Source organism: Piliocolobus tephrosceles, chromosome 9 (genome assembly GCF_002776525.5).
Source record: "Piliocolobus tephrosceles isolate RC106 chromosome 9, ASM277652v3, whole genome shotgun sequence".
NCBI classification, from domain to species: Eukaryota; Metazoa; Chordata; class Mammalia; order Primates; family Cercopithecidae; genus Piliocolobus; species Piliocolobus tephrosceles.
In genome coordinates this window covers 67,775,947-67,797,010 of record NC_045442.1, presented here as the reverse complement: position 1 = coordinate 67,797,010, position 21,064 = coordinate 67,775,947, and the positions used below count along the sequence as shown (strand labels likewise).

The window sequence follows — 21,064 nt, the reverse complement described above, 5'->3', positions numbered from 1 at the left end:
TGGGAGAGACCAGGGGTAGGAATTGCAAATGACGTTCATTAAGCAAGGTGCTAATACCATGAATTGCAAATGAAACCCAGATGAAGAGGACCCTGGCAGCCTTACCTCTGTTTGATATTAATTGGGCGACACTTTGTTTTAATGGTACATTAATTAATGCGGAATTTCGACGGAAGTCCTCGTGACACTCACATTAATACAAATGAATTCATTACCGTCGGTGTTATTACAAGAAATGACAAATAAATCTGTAACAGTGGGACCCTTCAAATAATAATCACGAATCATTAGGTTTGCCGCTCGTTTGTACTGTAGCTTGCAAATATGTGTATATGTTTTCTGCTGCGAGGGAGCCTTGCCTTTTGGCTGGGGGAGGCAGCCGGTGGGGGCTGGCTGTGGGGGTGGAGGGGAAGCAGCTTCCAGACTTTTCTACATCTGCTTTTCCTTCCCTCCTCCACCCACACCAGGACACTCCTCTTGGCTCTTCCCAGAACCTCCCCAAGGCTGAGCAAGCCGCATGTCAGCAGCATAACTGACACTGCTCCGACCCCTGCAAATCCAGCACGCCTGGTGTACACTCACTGGCCTTGAGGATGGGACGGTGGGGGAAGGAGTAACAGCACTGGGGCCCTGGGGTGGACTTGGGCCTGAAGCAGCCGTTCATTCTCAACACGTTTCCCACAGGCAGACTTGTCTTTTTTCTTTTTTCTTTTTTTTTTTTTGAGACAGTGCCTCACTCTGTTGCCCAGGCACAGTGGCACAATCACAGCTTACTGCAGCCTGAAATTCCTGGGCTTAAGTAATCCTCCCATGTGTCAGTCTCCCAAGTAGCTGGGACTACAGGTACACACTACTACATCTAGCTCATTTATGTTTATTTTAATTTTAAAGAGATAGGCTCTTGATATGTTGCCCAGGCCGGTCTCAAACTCCTGGCCTCAAGTGATCCCCCCACTCTCAAGCCTCACAAGTCGCTGGAATAGTCAGTCTGGTCTTAATATGTCACCCCAAACCTCAGAACATCTTGTGGCAGAATTCATATGTACCGTGACCATAACTATATTGGAAACTTTATGTACTTTCTCCTCTTCAGCCCTCACAACAGTCCCTGACTGTTACCCCAGCTCTGTCTTAATCCAAAGCTCCCAACACACTGTTTCCAAAGAGAAGTTTCCATCTGCGGAATGCCCGTTAATATCTTGGTAGAGGCAGGGATAGCTAGATAAACCAGCAGGCTGGTCCCAACTCTACACCCTACTCTGTGCTTCAAGGTCTGTGGGACCTTGTAGTCCCACAAGGTCAAGAAAGGAACCTCCCCGACCCCGCCCCGCAAGCTGGGTCTGCAGCTGCCTTCCTGATCATCTCTCACACCCTTCAGTGCCTTGGAGTTGCAGTCAAGACCATTTTTGTTTCTCTGGTGCAATAAGTGAGGCCCCAAGAAACTACCCTGGAGGAAAGTGTAAAACCTGCCTGAGTGACCTAGGTGGATTTTGATCTGAAAACAACCTGCAGGCCGCCTCTCCTCTGTTCTGCACTCAGGGCAGGCAGTGCCAGTCAAGCACAGTGCTCTTCCCACACTCAGCTTCGGGATTCTCTGGCCAACATGCTAATAAGCAGCTTCCATTGAAGACTTGGGGTTGGCACATGATTTGAATTGCTGCTTGTTACCCCTGTTTACAGCATCTTTCCCTGGAGCACTTTAAAATAGAGCCCTGTCTCCTCTGACAGGGAAGCCCCAGAGCAGTTCAGCTCAGTGGTCAAGAGATCCAGTAAATGACCCCTCTCTGGAGTTCCTCCAATCCCACAGGCTGGGACTTTATGCATCTGTGCCCCCTCCCCTCCTAAATGGGCTAATCGGTCAGTCTTATCATTCACTTACAACAACTTTCTGACCTTCGGCAAACAGGTGAAACAATATAGAAGCCAAATCCAGCTCTTTCCAGCCCTGAATGTCCACCAATGGGACAAACTCCGTGGGCCCTGCCCAGTGACCTGTCCTCTGCTCTGGCCCAGGGAGCCCCAGCTCATGGAGGTGAATGCCCTTTAGCTGTTGGCTCCTATTTCAGGGGCCAGATCCTGGCTGATCAGCAGTGGGCCATGACCACATTTGGGTGTCTGGGGGCTCTGGCCCCTCCCCTGCTCACGCTCTGCCTCATTCACACTGGTAATGAATGAACCAATTAATCACCTAACACTGTTAACAGTACTAATTATGCTCGCTCTTGAAACTTGTGGAACAATTATTTACTGTCTCTGCCTCATGAGCTATCAGTTATGGTGATTGCAGGAAGGAAGTCACTTCTCTTGAACCAAGATAGAGGTCTAGTCAGGCTCAGAGCTGGTTTTTCAAGAACCCTCTGGCAGGCTTTGCCTAAGTATGGCAAACCCAGTGGCTTCTTCATGGGGATAGGCTTTGCAGTCTAATAAAGGAGGCAGGTCAACACTGATCTTAAAGGAAGTCTTTATTATACGAAAGTTGTTCCCCTAAAAGATAAAATGACAACCACTAAGTACTACCCTGAGGACTGTACTACTTCCTTCTTCCCTCTGTCTCTGTGTGTACACAGTGCCCCCCTTGGCAAGGTTTGGCATCACACACCCAGAGATCTGCAGGGAGGATGCACACGCACATGGGACTACATTTTCCTTCTGGTTCCCCAAGTTGGCACTCTATATTGCCTCTTTCCAGCCCACCTCTGAAATTTCTTCCCTTGTCTCCTAATCCCTTCCACTTGGAGGAGAGCTAGTGCCTCTGACCAAGATCTACATGAAGATAAAGAAGACATACTTGGTGGAAGCAGCTGTCAGGCTTTGTGCACCCCTCCTGGACCTCGAGATATTCCTGTCCTCCGACGCCACTGGATTAGGAGCTCAAACCCATATGCCATCACCTCCCCTCCACCACGCACACACATACATAAGGACACTCTCCCCTCTCTGCCTCCACCCTGCATAACAGTGTGTGATGTGGCAAACACGTATTTATTTAGGCACGCAGCAGGACCCTGCAGGCTGTGGCCCCGTCCCCTGGGCTCCCTCCCCTATCCCAGCCCTCCCGCTGCCCCAGTGCTCATTTCTGAACGTCAGGGCAAAAAGCACTTAGAGCCAACTGCTGAGCCCAAATCTATTCCGGTGCAGAGAAATGCACTCCGTCACCACGCAGCTGACAGGCTCCAGGCAGGCTGGAGGAGCGGCCGCCAGCCTCCGACTGACCCTACCCCATGGGGCCTCTCTTCCAGCTACTGTCCCTGGCTGGAGTCAAGCACGCCAAGTGGCTGCTTAGCCCTGGCCACAGCAGTTGAGACACCCCCATCTCCATGGAGGCCACTCTGGGTCCCAAACAAGCCACTGTCCACTTGATACCTCTGCAGGAGTCTCAAAGACGGTATAGATTCAGCACGCCTAAAAACAAACTCTGGAAACTGTGTCCTCGGCTCCATGAATGGCAATACATTCCCTCTGCACCCATCACTGAGCCAGAAACCAGACTCTTCCTTGCAATTCCCTCTCCAGGAGCAGTCTGCGCCTGCCCCTCCCACCCACTACCATCCCTGCAGGGACTGGCTCACTGGGCTCCACAGCCTCTCTGGCCCTGCAATGTGGACTCCCCCGTGGCGCTATGAATGCTCTGAAATACATATCTGGGCGTGTCGCCACAACCCCATCCCAGTCGTCCAGTAACTCCACAGTGGCTTCCTGCTGACCTCCAGATAAATGCCACAGAAGCCCTTCTACGCCTGCGTGGCCTGGCCTGCCTGGTTCCCCTTCTCTCGGCTTCACTGACTCCTCACTTCCCTCCAGTCCTCTGGCCTTGCACTTCCTCAGATGAACTGGGTGCTGCGCTGCCTTCAGCCGCTGCCTGTGCCATCCATCTGCTAGAATCCTTTTCTCATCTTCATCCCCAACTCTTGCCTACTCAGCCTTCACATCTCAACCAGGCCTGTTTCCTCCAGAGGCTTCTCTGACCCCTAGTCTGGGTCAGGTCCTTGGCTGTATTTGCTCAGAGTTGCCTGGCTATTCCCTGGGTCTCCAATCTCAAAGACATTAGGTGACTCTCTGGTCACCATCTGACTCCCCATTAGTCTATAAGCTCCTTGAGGGTGGGTCCACGCCCAAGTCTGCTCTCCATTGTGTCCCCAGGGCCCAGCCCAGTGCCCTGCATTAAACGGTTACTGAAATAAATCACCGTTGAATGAATGACACCGTGGCCACCTGTCTCTTGACCTGCCCCTCATCTGCCTATTTAGTGAGATGACTGGGAAATACCAGCTCTGAATTTTCTCCCTCTCATTCATTCAATAAATATTCACCGGACATTATGTCCTAGCCCCTGCTGGGAAGTGGAGGCACACTGACAGGCACCTAGAGAGTCTAAAGGCATCCATGAAGGCAGAGTGCCCATCTCCATGTTAGGAGGTGTGACAGGAAGGGCGATGCACCTGTGTCCTAGCTCCCAGCTCCTCCACTGCCTGAATCTGGTACCCGTAGATCTTTGCTCATGCTGTTCTGTCTGGAACATTCTTCTCCATTCATTCATTCCACTAATAATGACCATGCACACACTATGTATCAGGCATGTTCTGTGTTCTAGGTGCAATGGACACGCAGGCCAACTCCTATGCATGTTTCAGTTCCAATTTGTTTATCACCTCCTCTGGAAAGCTCTCCCTAATTTCCTGAACCTGGGGTGGGTGCCCCTTTGGTGGGCTCCCAGAGCCTGCATTCAGCTCTGCTTCCATCACAGCATTTATTGCATCACCTTAAAATTGCTTGCATTGTATTAAAACTCCACAACTGCCTTGCTCACCACAGTAGCTCTGGCACCATCATATTGCTCTGCCTGGTACATAGCAGCCACTCAAAATCCACTTTTCTGCAAGAGCAAATGCCTCTGTTTCTTTTACGAGTGTCTCCACAAGCTCTAAAGGTAGAGAGGAAGATGCTTTGGACTGAGTTACGGTTGCTGAAATAAACATGGAGAAGGGGCATTTGTAAGGAGACCGTGGCCAGCAATGGAGAGGCGGAGGGGCTTTAAGACGAGACACCGAGAGGGGATACAAGCTGGAAAACAGTGATTTCCCTGTCCTGGGTCTGAGAATGCTGAGGCCATCAGATCAGAGGGGAAACGAGGCTGCAAGACCAGAAACCCTTAGATGGGCAAACTTGGACAACTGGGTTACCCAACACTCCAAAGCCCTCTGCTTTCAGCCTTACTTCTGTTTGGCCCTGGTACTTCCCTCGGGTGTCTATACCACCCCGGATGTCCTCCTGGCATTGCCCGTCACTACCCAGGACGTGAGGGTGGCCTCTGCAATTACTCTGTCCTCTATCTGGAGAGTCACCTCCCCTAAGATGATGCATGCTTCACTCCCTCAAGGTCTCTGCTCACATGTCCGCGAGAGGCCCTCCCTGGCCACAAAGCCTGCTCTAGCCACTTGCCTGCTTTATTTTTCTTTGTGGCCCTTCTCACCAGCAGACATAGATGTATGTGTTGGTTCTCTTGTCTCTCCCACTAGATGAAAGCTGCCAATAGCAGGGACTCCATCCGTTTTGTTTGGCTGAGTTCCCAGCTCTAGGAACAGTACTTAGCACACAGTGGGCCCTTAAGAACTGTTTCTTGAATGATAACAAATAGGAAGATGGTATGTGGCGTCTAAAACTTATCCGACTAACTAGAAGTGCAAAAGACTATTTGGGAGTAAGCATCGGGTCTCCCTATGGAACAAACAGAAATCAGCCCCTGCAGGGGACACAGGGCAGGCTCATTGATGACGACAACCTGAAGACAGCCCGAGAAAGCTGAAGGTGCAAACCGTCTCACTTTTAATGAAACGCACGGTAGATGAGAACGGTCTAATGGGTTTCTCCAAAGGCCACCGACCTCTCTGGCAGGGACAGCTGCTCCATCCTCCCCCATCCCCTGCCATGGCCTGGGAGCATGGTGCCTGTCTCAATACCACCTCTACTCTCTCCAGTCTTCTTTCCCCCTTGTAGCACAAACTAAAGAGATTAAATGATCAGCTGCCAGGAAAGGCTGGGGCGAGCACTGCTATCTTTTTCAAGCTATTGCATCAGGTGCTTCTGGCCTAATGGCTGTTTGGTGGATGCGAATCCCTCCTTCGACAGTAAGTTATAGGGTGGATGTGGCTTTCCCCTCCTGCTGCTGTCACCAGGGGTTGGGGTCAGGGACTGACTATCCCCAGGGTTACCCCAGGGCACACACTGCACCAAAGACACCAGACCCCAGCCACGGACCACCTCCAACCTCTAAATCTAGCCATAAAATGACTCTCTAACTGTCAAGAAGTGGGAACATCATTCGATGGGCTCCTGACTGGCTGAGAAGTCAACTGAAAATGATCTGACTGCCTTCGAAGGGGGGGAGTTAGGAAACGGTGCACTATCTTCTTCCCCCAGATAGCTGTGGCCAAAGTTCTTTCCTCGTGGGTCTTGTCTGTGGCACTGGCGGCTTCTACTTCATGCCTGATTGTGGGAGGGGTATTTGGGGTGTGCAGCACATCCCAGGGCAACATGCCTGCGGCCCCGGCCTGGTGTGGGTACGCCCTTCTTCTTTTCCGTCCTGGTCACTAACCGGTTAACCCTCTGCCAGCATTCCCACTCCTGTGGCCGGAACACAAGGCAGAGGGTGGGAGTGGGCGTGGGGTAGGCTCTGCTGGCAGGGCCCTGATTGCCTTGCCTGCCGCCATCCAGCCCCCAGCCTGCTCCCATCGCCAGCTTCCTCCACTCTGCCCTCCCCCTGGTGAGGCTGGGGGTGATTGGAACCCCTTCTGCTATAGCTGATTAGGCCTGATTTCACCAGCCTGCTTCCACCTCTGGAACCTTCCCTGTTATTAAAGTTGTTTTCCGTCCACTCTCTCGGTCCACTGGATGAGGAGAGTTTATTCGATTTGATTTCTACCCCCACCTCCCTTTTTTCCACTACTCCCGTCCACCTCTCCTGTGTCTGTGGCAGCCAAGCAGACCAGAGTTCTGTAAAAACCAGGAAAATTAACTTCTAACCTCAGGAAAGAGCTATAATAAAGCCAGGTGAATAATAAAAGCTTCATCTAACATAACTCTGATTAAAAGCTCAGGCCTGCCTCCTTATCCTATCCTGCCCACGAGGAGGAGGCTGGCCCTTTAAAGCAGCTGATGGTTGAAGGCACAGAAAATACAGCCTGCCCTGGCCTCCAATTTGCTTTTTTCCATCTTTTTTTTCCCCTCCTTCTCATGCTTTGTTTTACAAATTGGGGCACTCTCTAAGAGGCCCAAGGTCCCATCTGCTGCTCTTCATTGTGCTCTATAGTACTTAGCAGCTTTGGGAGAACGAAGTCACTGTGAAGCAACAGGTCCCAGCAGCCCTGGGACCCTCCACATCCCCACATGGGGCAGGGTGGCTGATAAGAGGGTGCTGGGAGGTTCAGCTCCACCCGGGCTCCTGAACTCTATAGAGCCTGAAGGTAATCACAGTGCCCATCTGGGCCTCAGTTTCCCATCTGTCAAATGGAAAGAACCTTTTCCCTTGCTAAAGTGGCCAGGAGAAGCATGAAGACTTGTAAAATTCAGATTGCTGGTGGAAGAAAAAAAAAAAAAAAGGTTGACTTCCTCCCTCTTAGCTTGCACTGTCATAACCAGAATAATCTATGAGGAACTGGGTGAACAGGAAATCACCTGGCATGTATTCACCCGGCATGGACAGCATCGGCTGCATATGGACCCTAGTAAACACGCCGTGGGCCAGATGCTGGAGAGGTCATTGCCATCAGACATCTGATCTGTGGGTGCTTTGACAGTGAGCGTAAGGAGAGAGGGCAGCTGTCCCCATCCTCAAGTCTACTATAGCAAGGTTTCTTCCAGTCTCTGGATAATGGAGGTCCTCGGGGGCAACAGGCCTGAGGATGAGGGTGACAAATTCTGGACTATACTGGCTGCAGAAGTGAGAGCCCTGCTCGAGAAATCAGATACTTGGGTCCCCACCCAACTCCCTGTACTCCTGGGGCCAGGCGCTCAGCTCTCTGGGCCTTGGTGTCCCCATCTGCCGAATGGGGCCCTGGAGGAACAGCGTCTCGTAAGTCTGTGCATTCAGGCTGTTCTGAGAAGTTCTGGACTTGCTAGCCTTGCATTACAACGACCTTAGAGCACTGCAACCCTGCATAATTCCACAAGGCAAGGGCACTCCCATCCAATTCCCCTTTTTGATGATTGTCCCCCACTTCAAAACCAGAGGCCCCCTAAAGCCCCTAGGCTCGCAGAAGCCCCCCACACCCAGCCACCCTGGAAAGGAGCTTTCTGCTCAGAGCCTCAAAAAACCCGCTTGGCCTGTGCCTCTCCAAAGGGGAGGGGTGGGGAGAGCTGAAGTGTGGCAGCCTGGAGCCTGGCCCTGCTGGTTGGGCGGGTCAGTTTCATTCACCATTCCCAGCCTTCTCTCCCTCAGGGCACCGGGCTGTGGAGGCAGGAGTCTGGTGCTTTTCAATTTCACGCCAGGTATCAGCAGCCAGGTCTTGGCTGGCCTTATCTCCTCAGCCTCCTGCCTAGGTGGGCGCCTGCTGAGCTCAGCCTCCCTGCAAAGCCCAGACAGAGGCTGTTCAGGGCCAAGACTTGTGGGCAGAGGGGGCCCTGGAGAACTGACATCTGTTGGGCAGGCGGGAGGCCGGGCCCTGAGTCCTGCCATCAGAGGCGGCAGCCTTGGTGACTAAGAATCCTTAAGCACAGCAAGACCCTAAAGACAGAGGATTGAGGGCAGCAAATCACAGAGTCACAGATTAATCACTATTCTCCTAGCTGGACAATCCTTAGGGATTCTTTCGTCCTCTATCCTACACTCCCTCATTCTCCATATGAGGAAAAGGAGGCTCTGGAGAAAAGAAGTAACTTGCCCAAGGTCACACAGAGCTAGCAGAGCTAGGATCCAACCCCAGGCTGTGATGCCCAGATACCTGGCTGTGAATTACTAAGCTACATTACCTTTCTATCTCCAAGTCAATGACATTGAAGATCCTGAGAGGGTCTTCACACACTGAGTGAGATAGAAGGTGCCTTCCTCCTGCATGGGACCAAGCCACTGCCTCTCAGGGCCTCAGTTTCCTTATCTGGAAAATGAGGAGAGAAAAAAGTCCTTACCGTCCTTTGTAGATATAAACCAGGGGTCAGCAAACTATGGTGTGTAGGCCAAATCTGGCCCACTGACTGTCTTTGTTGAAACCACCAGCAAAGAATGATTTTTACATTTTTAAGTGCTTAGCAAAAAATCAAAAGAAGAATAATATTTTGTGATGTGTAAAAGTTATATAAAATTCAAATCTCAGCATCTGTAATCTTGTATTGGAACATGTTGTCCTCATTCTTTATATGCTATCCGCAGCTGCTTTTGTATCACAAGAAAGGTGAGTCATTGCAACAGAGACCATATGGCCTGCAAAGCCTTGAACATTTACTATCTGGCCCTTTATAGAAAATCTTTGCTGACCTCTTCTGTAAGACTGAGCTGAGCCTGGCCTCCAAACCCCCAGAGCAGCCAGGAGTGGGAAAACCCAAGGAGGGAGCTGGGTGCAGAAGCTCCCGCCGGAAGCTCTCTAGCCACACATGCACAGGTGAATCCCATGAAATGATACCACGCACACTCTCCACAGTGCTCCTCAATGTCCAGAGTGAAGAAGTTTCCTCCCAGCAGCCCGCAGCTCTGAGACCTGCCCTCTAACCCAGGGCCAGGGCCCCAGACTTACCTTTCCAAAGTCTCTGTTCCTACTAACTTTGCTGTGGCTCATGGGTCCACAGGTTCCCTGCCGGGCTGGCTGAGGCTTGAGTGTGTTGTCAATAGGCAGGTGACCGTGTGGCTGGTGCGGGGGCCAGGAGGAGAGGAATCAGAGCGGGTAATTGCTGCGTGAAAATGACAGCACAGCTATTTATCCACCCCAAACTGGGCCTTGGAATACCAAGAGGCGGCCAGCGGCTGGGAATCAATACTGCCCCAGAGGAGGGATGATTAGGGAGAGAAGGGGGTTTGAAAGATCCATAAGAGCCTGATGACTGTCTATTTCCAGGGGGGCCATCAGCTGCATGAGAATTGTGTGCTCAGGAGCAGGGCTCTGGCAGCATGTGCAAGGGAGGCTGGGCTTGCAGGAGGTCTGGGGCCCTCTCCTTATCTACCTCCTGACCACCAGAGGGATGGAGTTGGGTAGGGCCTGCTTGGGAGGAACCTGGGCTCCAAGAACCCGACTTTGGGGTGGAAACTGGGGAACATGAGAGAGACCCACTCATCCAAAGTGTGCACCTGGCCCAGGGACAGCAAGCAGAAGACCTTGTCCTGGTCCTAGCTCCAGCCTGATGGGCTATGTCATGCTGGATAAGCCCTCCCATCAGGGCCTGCTATCTCTAGTCCAGCAAGACCCAAGGGACAGGAAGTCATCTGGGCACTTGGGATTTGCACAGAGCTGGGCTGCTGGGAATTTCTGAGCTGGGGCCCTGGTCGGCACAACTGAGAGAAGGTAGGTGGAGACTCCTTCGTGAACTGACCTTCTCCAGCCCCATCTCAGAGCCTTCTTTTCCTTTCTCTGTCCAAAAGAGCAGGGAAGAACTGAAATGGGGGCAATAAGCAGGGGGTCTTCCTGGGGTAGTGAGACCAGCTAAGTTATCACCAACAGCACGTGTGGTTTGTGCAGGCAGGAACGTCACAGACCCCACAATTCTATCAGTCTCCAAGGGCCAGCAGTTGTGAGCCTGGGAAGGCTGGGGTGGGTGAGACATTCCGTGACCACAGTCTAGTAACTGGCCCATACTGGCCCTGCCCGCAGGAGCCTTAGCACCATGCACTGAACAACCCAGTCAAGCTGAAATTGCCTAGTGAGAGGGGGAAAGGCAGAGGAGAATGAGCTGCTTTCTGGTCCAGGGTCTGGGCTGATGAGAGGGTGGGTTCCCTAGTGCAGACCCAGGAGGATTGTGCACTCTGGTCTGCACATGAGCCTCGGCCCCCTCCAGCTCCATCCCTCTACCCTGGAGGAAGATCATATTGCCTGATGGCTTAACATCTGAGAAGGCCTATGCCCCACATCCTTAGTGAGCAGAAAGTCCTGGTCCACCCAGGACTGCCCCCACTAGCACCCTAGTGGGGTCCTGTTAAAAGGGAGGTCCCTGGCTCCCCACGAGGGTCCAGGCAGCAAAGAAAGTGTTCTGAAGTCAACTTGCTCCCTGCCAGCCACTATACGGGTGAGCGCCCTTGCTCTTCCACCATTTAACAAGACAAAGGCAAACACATGCAGCCTGTCTTCAAGGAGATGCAAAGGGGAAGATGGGTGGGGAGCAAGCAGGAGAGAGAGAAAGAGAAGAAACAGGGAGACAGAGAGAGGTCAAGAGAGTTAGAGAAAGGGGTAAATGGGAGAAGATGGGAAAGAAAGAAGGAAGAGAGTCTAAGAGAAACAGGGATGGAGAGAGGGGTGAGAGGAAAGAGAGAGAAGGCGGCAAAGAAGGAGAGTGGAGAGGGAAGGGAGGAGAGGGAGAGGGCTTGAATATGCATAGTTCTCCAAGGAGAAGGAGAGAGGCTGGGTTTGCAATGCAGCCCTCAGGAGACAGAAGGAACAAATTGGGTTTTGAAATGGGAGATAAAAGGAGCTGTTATATCTCTAGTTTTGCATCTTTTAGTTCATCAGGCTTGACATGTGTCTGACAAACAAAGCCATGAGCAGAGAAAGAAAGACCAGAGAGAGAAAAGCAAGTGGTCCTCCCCTGGCCCTGCGCACTAAGCTGACACCTCTGATTTTTATTCCGATGACTTGATCTCCTGCTGGAAGGAGCCAGAAGGGAGCCACGGAGTGCCAGGCTACAGGTGGGCTGGGTCCAGGAGGGCTGTGACTGGTCTGGAGAGGAATGAGAGTCCTAGGCTGGGGCTGCACCATAAGCCAGGGTGCTAACTCTGGGTTCCTGGCTGGGGTTCCCAGGGGAAGGGCAAAGGGGCTGTGGGATGACTGGGTCCAAGTGTCTGCCCGCTGGAGGACACTGTCACACACCTGCCCCACCAGTGGGGAGAGAATTAGGGAGTGGTAGTTCCCTAGGCAGGGCCACAGCGTGAGGAGGACTCATGTCTGGACTGGAGGGAGCAAGCCACCGGAAACTCCCTAGGTTCCCTGGACACAGGCTGAGCTGTGTTCCCAGGGTCAAAATCAAGTGAGGAGAGCAGTTTCAGGGCCCTAGGCTTTTGTTCTCTGGTCCCTACACGTGTCTCCTGATTTCTTATTCTGTCCCTTTACCAACCATGAGAACTTGGCAAATCACTGCCTCCAGCCTTGGTTTCCTCATCTATACTGAGCAGTAAGAACTCCTGCACTGGCCACAGGTGAGGATTTAGTAGAGGAGGGCAGGCAAAAGCACCTGGTATACTTTCAGAACCCAGATGTGCTCATTTACAGAAAAGAAAATACAAACAGTTACGAATGATTGCAAACTCCGGGGAGTTTGCTGCACGCTGTATCCACGGAGAAGGCAGTTGTTCTAGCTGCCTGTCATTTCCTGGAGCATATTCACCTCAGCATCAGACAGACTTGATGCACTTGCCTTGTATTGTTTTGCTAAAATCACATTAATCTGAGAAACAGAAAAAAAAAATATGTTGGACATGACAGGGAAGCAGGAAGAGAAATGGCTTTTGGCAGGGGCGGGCCAATGGCTCCAGCAATCATGGGCCACAGAAGAAGTTATTTCACTCATCTGGGCCTCAGTTTTCCCAAACGTCGAGTGAGACCAGACAGGCTGGAAGGGCCCTTCCATAGCTGATCCTCTGGAATCTGGGAGGTTGATGGTGGCCATGCAGTAAGCCAAGAAACTGCCAGGCACCGGGCTGACATATTTTCTCTCATTGCGGGACCTGGTGGCGAGTTATTAACACATGCTGGAGGCTGTGAGAAGTTCTCAGCTTTCGTCAACCCCTAGTATATTGGAAATGAACTCATTGATCACTTTCATGTTGTTCTTCCTGAGCAACGTGACCGTGGAGACCTGGTGGGGGTGGGTAGGGCCAGGAGCAATGCAAACCTGCTTATCTTTTTCCTGGCCTTGCTGTACATATTGGCCTGACTTTGGATCTCAGTGACTCCCATCTGTAAAATGGACTCAGTGATGTGGACAGTGCTGGCTGCTGAGGCTTAGAGGGAAATCCACAGCTTTACTCTGTGCAGGGCTCCCTACTGAGGGAGTGGGAGAGCCATAGGCTTGAATCCCAGCTCTGCTCTATACCCGTCAAGTGAACGGGAGGAGCCAGCTTCAGTTCTTGGCCTCAGTCTCTTTGCTTGTGAAATAAGATGATAATAACACTATCATCGCAAAAAGTCAGGAGAGGGAAACAAAGTGATGTTTGATTCAGTTAACACAGCGTGGGCCCAAACTCAGGGCTCCTTCAAGGGCCACTGTCACTGTCGATTTGGGACCTTGGATGAAGCCGGATAAATGGCTGAGATGCCTTCGGCCAGGGTTTTTTTTGGGATGGACTGATGGGACAGGCAGGAGGAGAAACCAAAAGCCTGAGGCCCCCACACTGTTCCTTCATCACTGGGCTCCATGGACATCAAAGTGAGAAAGGCTCTTTATATTCCCTTAAAAACGCCCAGTTTTTAAGGCCACTTGGCAGAGGCCAAGCTACTCTCGGCTGCACTGTCCTCAGCATCAATGATACCAAGAAAAAGGCCTTATATGAATGTGTTTTCTAGTGTCTTGACTTTTTTGAGGGGGGCAGGGGTGCTAGTGACATTCTGCTAGCTAACGAAAATGCAAATGGGATGACTCCCCTCTTCACTGTGTCAGATCCCTGACGGATCATGTCCCGGGCTCTCTGCTGTGTTTATTACCACTAATGACTTTCTCGTTATGATTTGGCTCCAAAACATAACTGATGGTTCTGGGAGAAATCCCATTATTTCCGCATATTATTCAATTAGGGAACCAAGCTGCTCTTCTGCTTGGGGAATAGGGGTTGCCAGCCCTAAAGGGTGGGCATTTGCCTCTTGCTCCCACCCCCAGGCCCTCAGCCATGGGCCCATGAAGGTTGGGAAAATGGAGGTGGAGCTGGGGGCAGCGGTCGGAGGGTCAGCGCTGGCTCCTGTCGCAGTCCTGTCCGGTGCATGGTGGCGAAGGCAATATGGAGCCTTTTAGAGCAGCCTCGCAATCAAATATCCAAATGGTTCTGCCTCTCATTCCAGTTTTATAGGCCAGACTGTCCTCAAGGCTCGCAGGACAGCTTCTCCCGTGGCACAAGGAGCACAACTGAGGTACTTGCATCTTTGTATTCCACGGTCTCCTGGCCCCCAGAGACCCCACTGCACCCTTCTGCACTGCTGCATGGGCCCCTTCCACTGCCTCCTCCACATGGGCTCCTGGTCCCTTCCCTTCATCGTGACCCTCTCCTGAAGACCTTTCCCCATCACATCACACACCCAGCTTACCCTGCTGACCCCTTTGGGTCGAGATGGGACAGGGGGCTATGGGTTGAAGATCAGCAATGGATTTCCATTGTCCACTGTCTTCAAACCTGCCCCACCCAAAAGTGAGTCTCCAGCCCCATTCCAAACTCAAGCTGCAACTCAAATCCCAGCAGCCTTGTCCACTCATTTCCTGTTTTCATGATCGTCCTCCTCCCAGCCTACTCTCATTGTGTCATGCCATCACTCTAAAACCTTCAGTGACTCACTATTTTCATTACATCAAAAGCAAACCTGTCTTCCAAAGCCCTAACAGACTGTTCCTTCCAGTGTTCCCAGCCTATCCCTCCCTCTTGCCCAGGGCCTTCTCTGGCTCCACTGAACCAGCCTCCTCCTCACTAACCCCAGTCAGACCAAACTCATTCCTCCTTCTGCTCCTCTGTCCACTCCCTAAATGTGCCCCCTTCATTGCCTTGGCCTCCGTTAAGCCACACCCATGTTCAGGGGTGCCTTGAGCCCTCCTTCCACGGAGGCCTGTCAGAGCCTACAGCCTGCTTTCCATGGAGTAACCCTCCCTGTGCCTCCCTGTCCCCATGACACCATGCTCACTTCGGTGTTAGGTTCCCTTTCCCATGATGTGAGCGCAGGCTTCCTGAGGGCAGGGGCCATGCCACAGCAAGGCGTGTGTACCTTCTGCTTGCCCTCTGACCCCCAGCGGATCTCAGGCAACCAGCCCTGAGGCCTGGAGACCGATGACTTCTCCCAAGAGCGTGTTCCTTTCCTCGGCCATTTCCCTGACCGTCTGTCTTGGCCTGATCTTGTCTGTTTTGGTAACGGGCACTTTCCCTGTGTCCCAACTCAACGCTGCATGGAGAGAGCTGCTTACTCAGCACGTCTGGGCAGGAGCACAGTGGAAATGTAATGCCACTTGCCTGGCTTGAACCCTCATGTCCTCAGGGCACATGGGGCAGGGTGGGCTCCAGCTGTGCCCTGGCAGATAAACAAAGTCCCTGCCCTGGGGCTCACATCAGGGTCTGTCTCCTCCAGTTAGCCAGCCTGGGACAGTCGCCACTGGCCTGGGGAACACTCAGAACTGGCTACCAGGCAGAACACAGGTCAGGTCCTATCCCACAGAGCTCCTCATGGTGAAAGGCCACTGCGAGGGTGTCTGTCCATGGATGAAGCTTTCTTCCCACTTCTTCAGACCCCCTGAGTGGCCTCACCATGAGGCGTTTTCCTTGGCGTTTTCTAGGATGCGGAGTGAAGCTTTCTACGGTGCCACAAAGCCCACTAAGCCTGGAAGTGAGGCTCATGTAAGAGGAGCCGACTCTTGGTGCTCATGGTTCTGAAGACATCTCACCACTGGAATAGGCTGGGGAAGGCAGGAGGGGCTGAGCCCTGTGCGAGGGAATCAGAGCTCACCCTCCTCCCGGTAGAACACAGAGACCTGATCAGGAATGCAAAGTGGGCTCGGAACAAGACACTGGCTGTAATTTACACAGTGTCTTTGGGCTTACCCAGAGGTTACAAGCACCATCCACCCGCCCCTAACCAGTCTGCCCTTCCTTCAGTCCTACTGCTGTCTTTCTCCTGCTCCATAAACCACCAGCTCCAAGCCATAAAAAGTACAATGAGCAGTCTGGATGGAAGAGACTGGGCATGGAGGAGGCAGTCAGCCATGCTTCCCTGAAGAGCCGCGGAGGGCACAGGCAAAGTGAGCCCAGCCCCCCAGGGGCCCTCTCCTGGCAGGCTGCATGGGGAGAGGAAGACGGGGGCTCTACAGGTATCAGGCCAGGAATGACTGGCTTCCTCGGCTGGAAGAACCTCTTCCCTTGGCCTGTCCAAGCCAGGTGGTGCCTCCAGGACCTTGGAATTTGGAGCAAGAACGAATCCCACAGATCCCCAAGCCTTGCTCCTTGGTCTGGAACAATATTTTGGGACTGTGCCAATGTCCAAACCTGTCATATATTCAGGGTCCAGCACAGGCAGCAGCTGCCATTCTCAGAACAGAGCCACTGGACAGCAGAAGTCAGGGCAGAGGAAAGAACCTTAAAATGTCATGGGGTTGAACATTTCAGGGACGTGGCTCTGACCGTCACATGAGTTTAACTGTTGGTTCTGATGTGGGGGGGGGGGGGGGCAGAACTGGGCTGGAAATGCAGATGGGTCTGCTTGTCAAGCTGGCAGGATTCTTCTGAACTTTAGGAATGAAAGGTATTTCAATAAAGTATAGGGATCAGAGAGTTTTAAGTAGAATTATTTCATTTCTGTATCAGTAGCAAAGACTGTCTTGACTGAGGGCAGCAGCAAGGATGGGGCTGCAGGGATTCCGCGGCGATGGGAAGTTTTTCTCAGCAGCGATAGTGCTGTGGTGGTTGCTAGGGGCAGCCAGTACCCCTAGACAGTGGCAAGAAAACTGTGAAAAATCAGGACAGGTGCACTGTGGTGGAGTTGAGGGGCCTATTCCGTGGGCTAGTTTATGAGCCAGCCTGACCCAGATTCAGCCTGAGATGATGGACAGTTGCCTCCAAAGTTTATGGATCAGGGGTGGGCTGGAAATATGCTGGCCACTTGGAAGGAACTAGTAGGATCTGGGGACAATCATGCATCCAGGATGGGGACAAGATTGGGCATCTCGGAGCAAAGGGATGCAGCAGTGCCTCAAGGGACAGCCTGACACACTTAGGAAATGTGTGGGAAAACACTGGGCTGTTTATCATAAAATCAGTAAAGAAAATAGCATAGTTAAAATTCAGACCCTGGCCAGGAACGAGGAGGGGACAGTGGGAGCTTCAAAGGAGCTGCTTTCTGAAACCTCAGGAAAAGATAATGCTGGGAAATGGGAAGTGGGATGAGATCTCTTTCCTAGAACAGAGTTACAGATTTAGACAGCTGGTGTTGACAGTGGGCTGGGGGAGAGAATATTTATTTGCACGTCTTGCTCTGCCACCCCGTCTACTGTCCTTGCAGCCACCAGAAACCCCTCCCAAAAGCACAGCTACAACTGTATCCTTCCGTGACCCCAAAGCCCTCCAACGTCTCCAGTGCCTAAGAGGAGAAAATCCAAACCACTGACTGGGATGTGCTGGGTCCTGTGTCACATAGCTCTAATCACCTGCGCTTTTAACTTAGGCTGCCCCGACTAAGTGCCTTCTGGCCTCTGCAGCCCCAGCTGGGGTGTGTGTGTGTGTTTTGTGTCCAGCCAGCCCAGGGTCACAATTGTGTGGGTTTCTACTTGTCTCCCTCATTAGACCTCAGGCTTCTGGGGGGCAGGGCGGTGTTTCATTTGTGTGTCTTCCATATCCCAGAAGTTAATGAGTATTCGACTATTTGTTGAATTTATTACCCATAAAATCAAAGGCTAAATACAGCATGGCACGGCCTAACCCTGTGAGGTGGCAGAGAGGCATTCCTATCCTCATTGTGCAGACAAGGAAGCCAAGGTCCAGATAATAAGTGACACTCCAAGTCACCTGACTGATGGCAGAAACAGGATGAGAATCGGAGGGGTCTTGTGATTCCGGAGCACACCACGCCGCTTCTCCAAGTCGCCTTTGGGGCAGGCAGTGGCAGCAATCCATGGTCTACAAAGACGTGGTCCCACCCAGGAAAGGCCAGAACACAGGGAGAGCCTCACACCCACAGTGCCAGACACAGTGCTGGGCACACACAGCCAATTAAAAATACTCAGCCAGGCGCAGTGGCTCACGCCTGTAATCTCAACATTTTGAGAGGCCAAGGTGAGTGGGTCACTTGAGGTCAGGAGTTCGAGGCCAGCCTGGCCACCATGGTGAAACCCCATCTCTACTAAAAAATACAAAAAATTAGCCAGGCGTGGTGGTGGATGCCTATAATCCCACCTACTCGGGAGGCTGACGCAGGAGAATCGCTTGAATCCGGGAGGCGGAGGTTGCAGTGAGCTGAGATTGTACCACTGCACTCCAGCCTGGATGACAGAGTGAGACTCCGTCTAAAAACAAACAAACAAACAAACAAAACAACTTGCCAACATCAAACTTAATCCTACTCATCAGGAGGTCCTAGTCCTTAGTATAAGCAAAGCTCAGGACTGGGGACTCAAAAGGCCAGGTTGCCCGAGTCTCCATCCAGCCCCAGAGGGAGTTACAAGTGGACCTCAGAGAGGGCCTCCCTGGGAGGGCTTCTGCCATGGGGTGTGCTGGCTGTGGCCCCAGCCTCTGGATCTGGAAGGCTAAGGGTTAACTCACCTCTCCAAGTTCCACCAGCTCCCCTCCACCCCTGACGCTCAGTGCTCTTAAAGAAGGGCCTGTCATTACCCTGATTGGACTCTCCAAGGTAATCGGGGCCTCAGAGCCCAGCTGCTCGGTTGCAGGCACTGTCTCCCTCAGATGCAGCCAGGAGGCTGGCGGAGAGCAGTCTCTGTGAGAGGCAGATGGGGCTGTAATGAACTGAAGACGTGTGACAGCTACAGAGGAACAAGTTCATCAATTAGAGGCTCCTTGCCCAAGGGCTTCTGGGAAGGGCTGTTGTGGGGGAAGGAGAAGGCTGACTGGGCTCCCTCCAAAGATCCTGATGCCTCAAGCTGACTCAGTTCCCCATCTTAGGCCCTTGGAGGAGTCTCAGCCCCCCTTCCTGGCTCCCAAATAGCTTCTTCTACCTTTTGCTGTGGGGTCTCTCTGAAGGACTCCCCATGTTTGGGAGGAGCTGGCTGGTAGTTTCCCTAGGGACTAAGGGTCTTTTGAACAAGACTGAGAGACATTTAGTCCAGCCCCAAACTCTTCAACTCCTTAGAAAATCAAATTTGTGAGCAGAATGGAAACACTGACACTATTGCTCCCCTCTTTGGCTCTGAATCACACATTCAGAGACCAAGGGAATAAAGAAGATCTTGGTCCAAAGCTGACCCTGAGGCACCATGATGACACAGAACCAATCTATGTGCAGGAGTCAAAAATGTCACCACTTCCTGCCTTCACAGGAAGTGCCAAATATGGGTGTTGTCTATGGCTAGGAAGACAAGGGCAGTGATGGCCCATGGATGCTCTCTGGTCCTCAGCCCCTACCTCAGCTCCCCCTCCCTACCCAGCCTGGCTCCCCATCCCTACCCTAGGGCTGAGAAGGGTAAGCCATGCCCACTTTCCCAAGGGCAGGGTCAGGCTAAAGAGCACAGAGCAGTCACTCTAGTGGGGTGAGTGCGGCTACTACTTGTGCAGGCAAAGGCTGTGGGCGACTAACTCAGACACATCTCAACTGCATATATTTTAAAATAAGGGGCAAATGGGCATCTCAGAATTGGAAAATACAATATTTTTAGAGACATGTGGGTGTCAGTGGAGGTTGAGAATCATGAAGAGGTGATGCTGGGCTTATGACCTTATGCAGGGAATGAGGGGACACTGATTGTTTGCACTGGCACAAAGCCGGAATGCAGCCCAAGGGTCCACAGCTGGGGGAGTCTTGGCAAAGTAAGGACAGCTCTGAGGCCTCTTTGCTCTTTATAAACCCTGGTAAGCCAGTTACAAGCTAGTCAGAGGTTCACACGCTGCTGCTACTGGGCCCAAGGGCTGGGTTCAACCCCGTGGCAGCCTCTCAGGGGTGCACTGTCATAGACCCTCTCCCAGCCAGCAAACATGGACCCATGTGGTGCAAATGGCAGGGAAGCCTATGCCAGCTTGACATAGGAAGAATTTTCTTATGATGTAGAGATGCCTGAACTTGCCACAAAGCCAAGAGCCTCATGCCAAAGCAAGGTGTTCAAACAGGTTCTCTATGTGTCATGCATATTCTGGGGTCTGCTGGCCAGCTGTGTGACCGGGGGCAGTCACATTCTGGGTCTCTGCTTTTTCATCTGCATGATACGAAGACTGAATGAGCCTTCCTCCAAGGTGGTTGAAGAATGAAACGATGCCTAGAAAGTGCTGAGCACAGCTTCTGGCCCATGGGACACGTTCGGTAACGATGAACTGTGCACAGGACCCTGTGCATTGGTCGGACAGAAGGTTGGGGAGGTGAGCGTTCCGACTCCTCCCTCTTCTGATGGTCACGAAGGCTGTGAATGCCAACCCTTGTTGGGGACATGTGAGATGAGAGGCTGTCGGAATGGTATGTGCTTGGGAAAGAGGGAGAAAGATGTGATAGCTCTGCTCACCTGTAAGACCTCGAGAGACCCAGCCTCACACCTGCCCCCCAAAGCCATGCCAGCCAGGCAACAAGAATGACAGCACAGTCCCTGCGGTCCTTGGCAAACAACACAGAGTGGAAAGGGGGTGCTTTAGGCCAGGCGGGGGTGGAGAACGGCTTGGCAGTCTGCTGCGGTCTATTCGCTTGTCCTGGGACTGTGACTCTGGCTGTCGAGAGGCCCCACTGTGGGCACCGGCAGGGTGAGAGGCAGGCCTGAGCTGGCCAGACAGAGCCAGGAGAGGTGGGCCTCTCTCTCCTCACCCAGCCTGGCCGATGGGTCTAGAGCCCCCAAGGAGGGCTTGTTATATGCCAGTGGAGTCCTGTGTAAGGAAAGCCTGGCTGACAGAGATAAGCTGTGGCATCCCAGCACCAGCCCGGGCTCCTAGGAGCTGCTGAAGCACATATTAATGGGACCCATTCAGCTCAGCCCGCATGGCAATTAATAACCGGCCAGGCAGAGACTGAGTTTGGGGAGTGTGTGTGTGTGTGTGTGTGTGTGTGCATAT

General features: G+C 52.4%; 1 protein-coding gene across 1 annotated transcript in view; it reads right to left on the bottom strand.

Moving 5' to 3' along the window:
• The window catches only part of LOC111537881 (cadherin-23-like), a 252,292-nt gene that overhangs the window by 97,306 nt on the left and 133,922 nt on the right, over window positions 1–21,064 (bottom strand). The window lies entirely within an intron of this gene.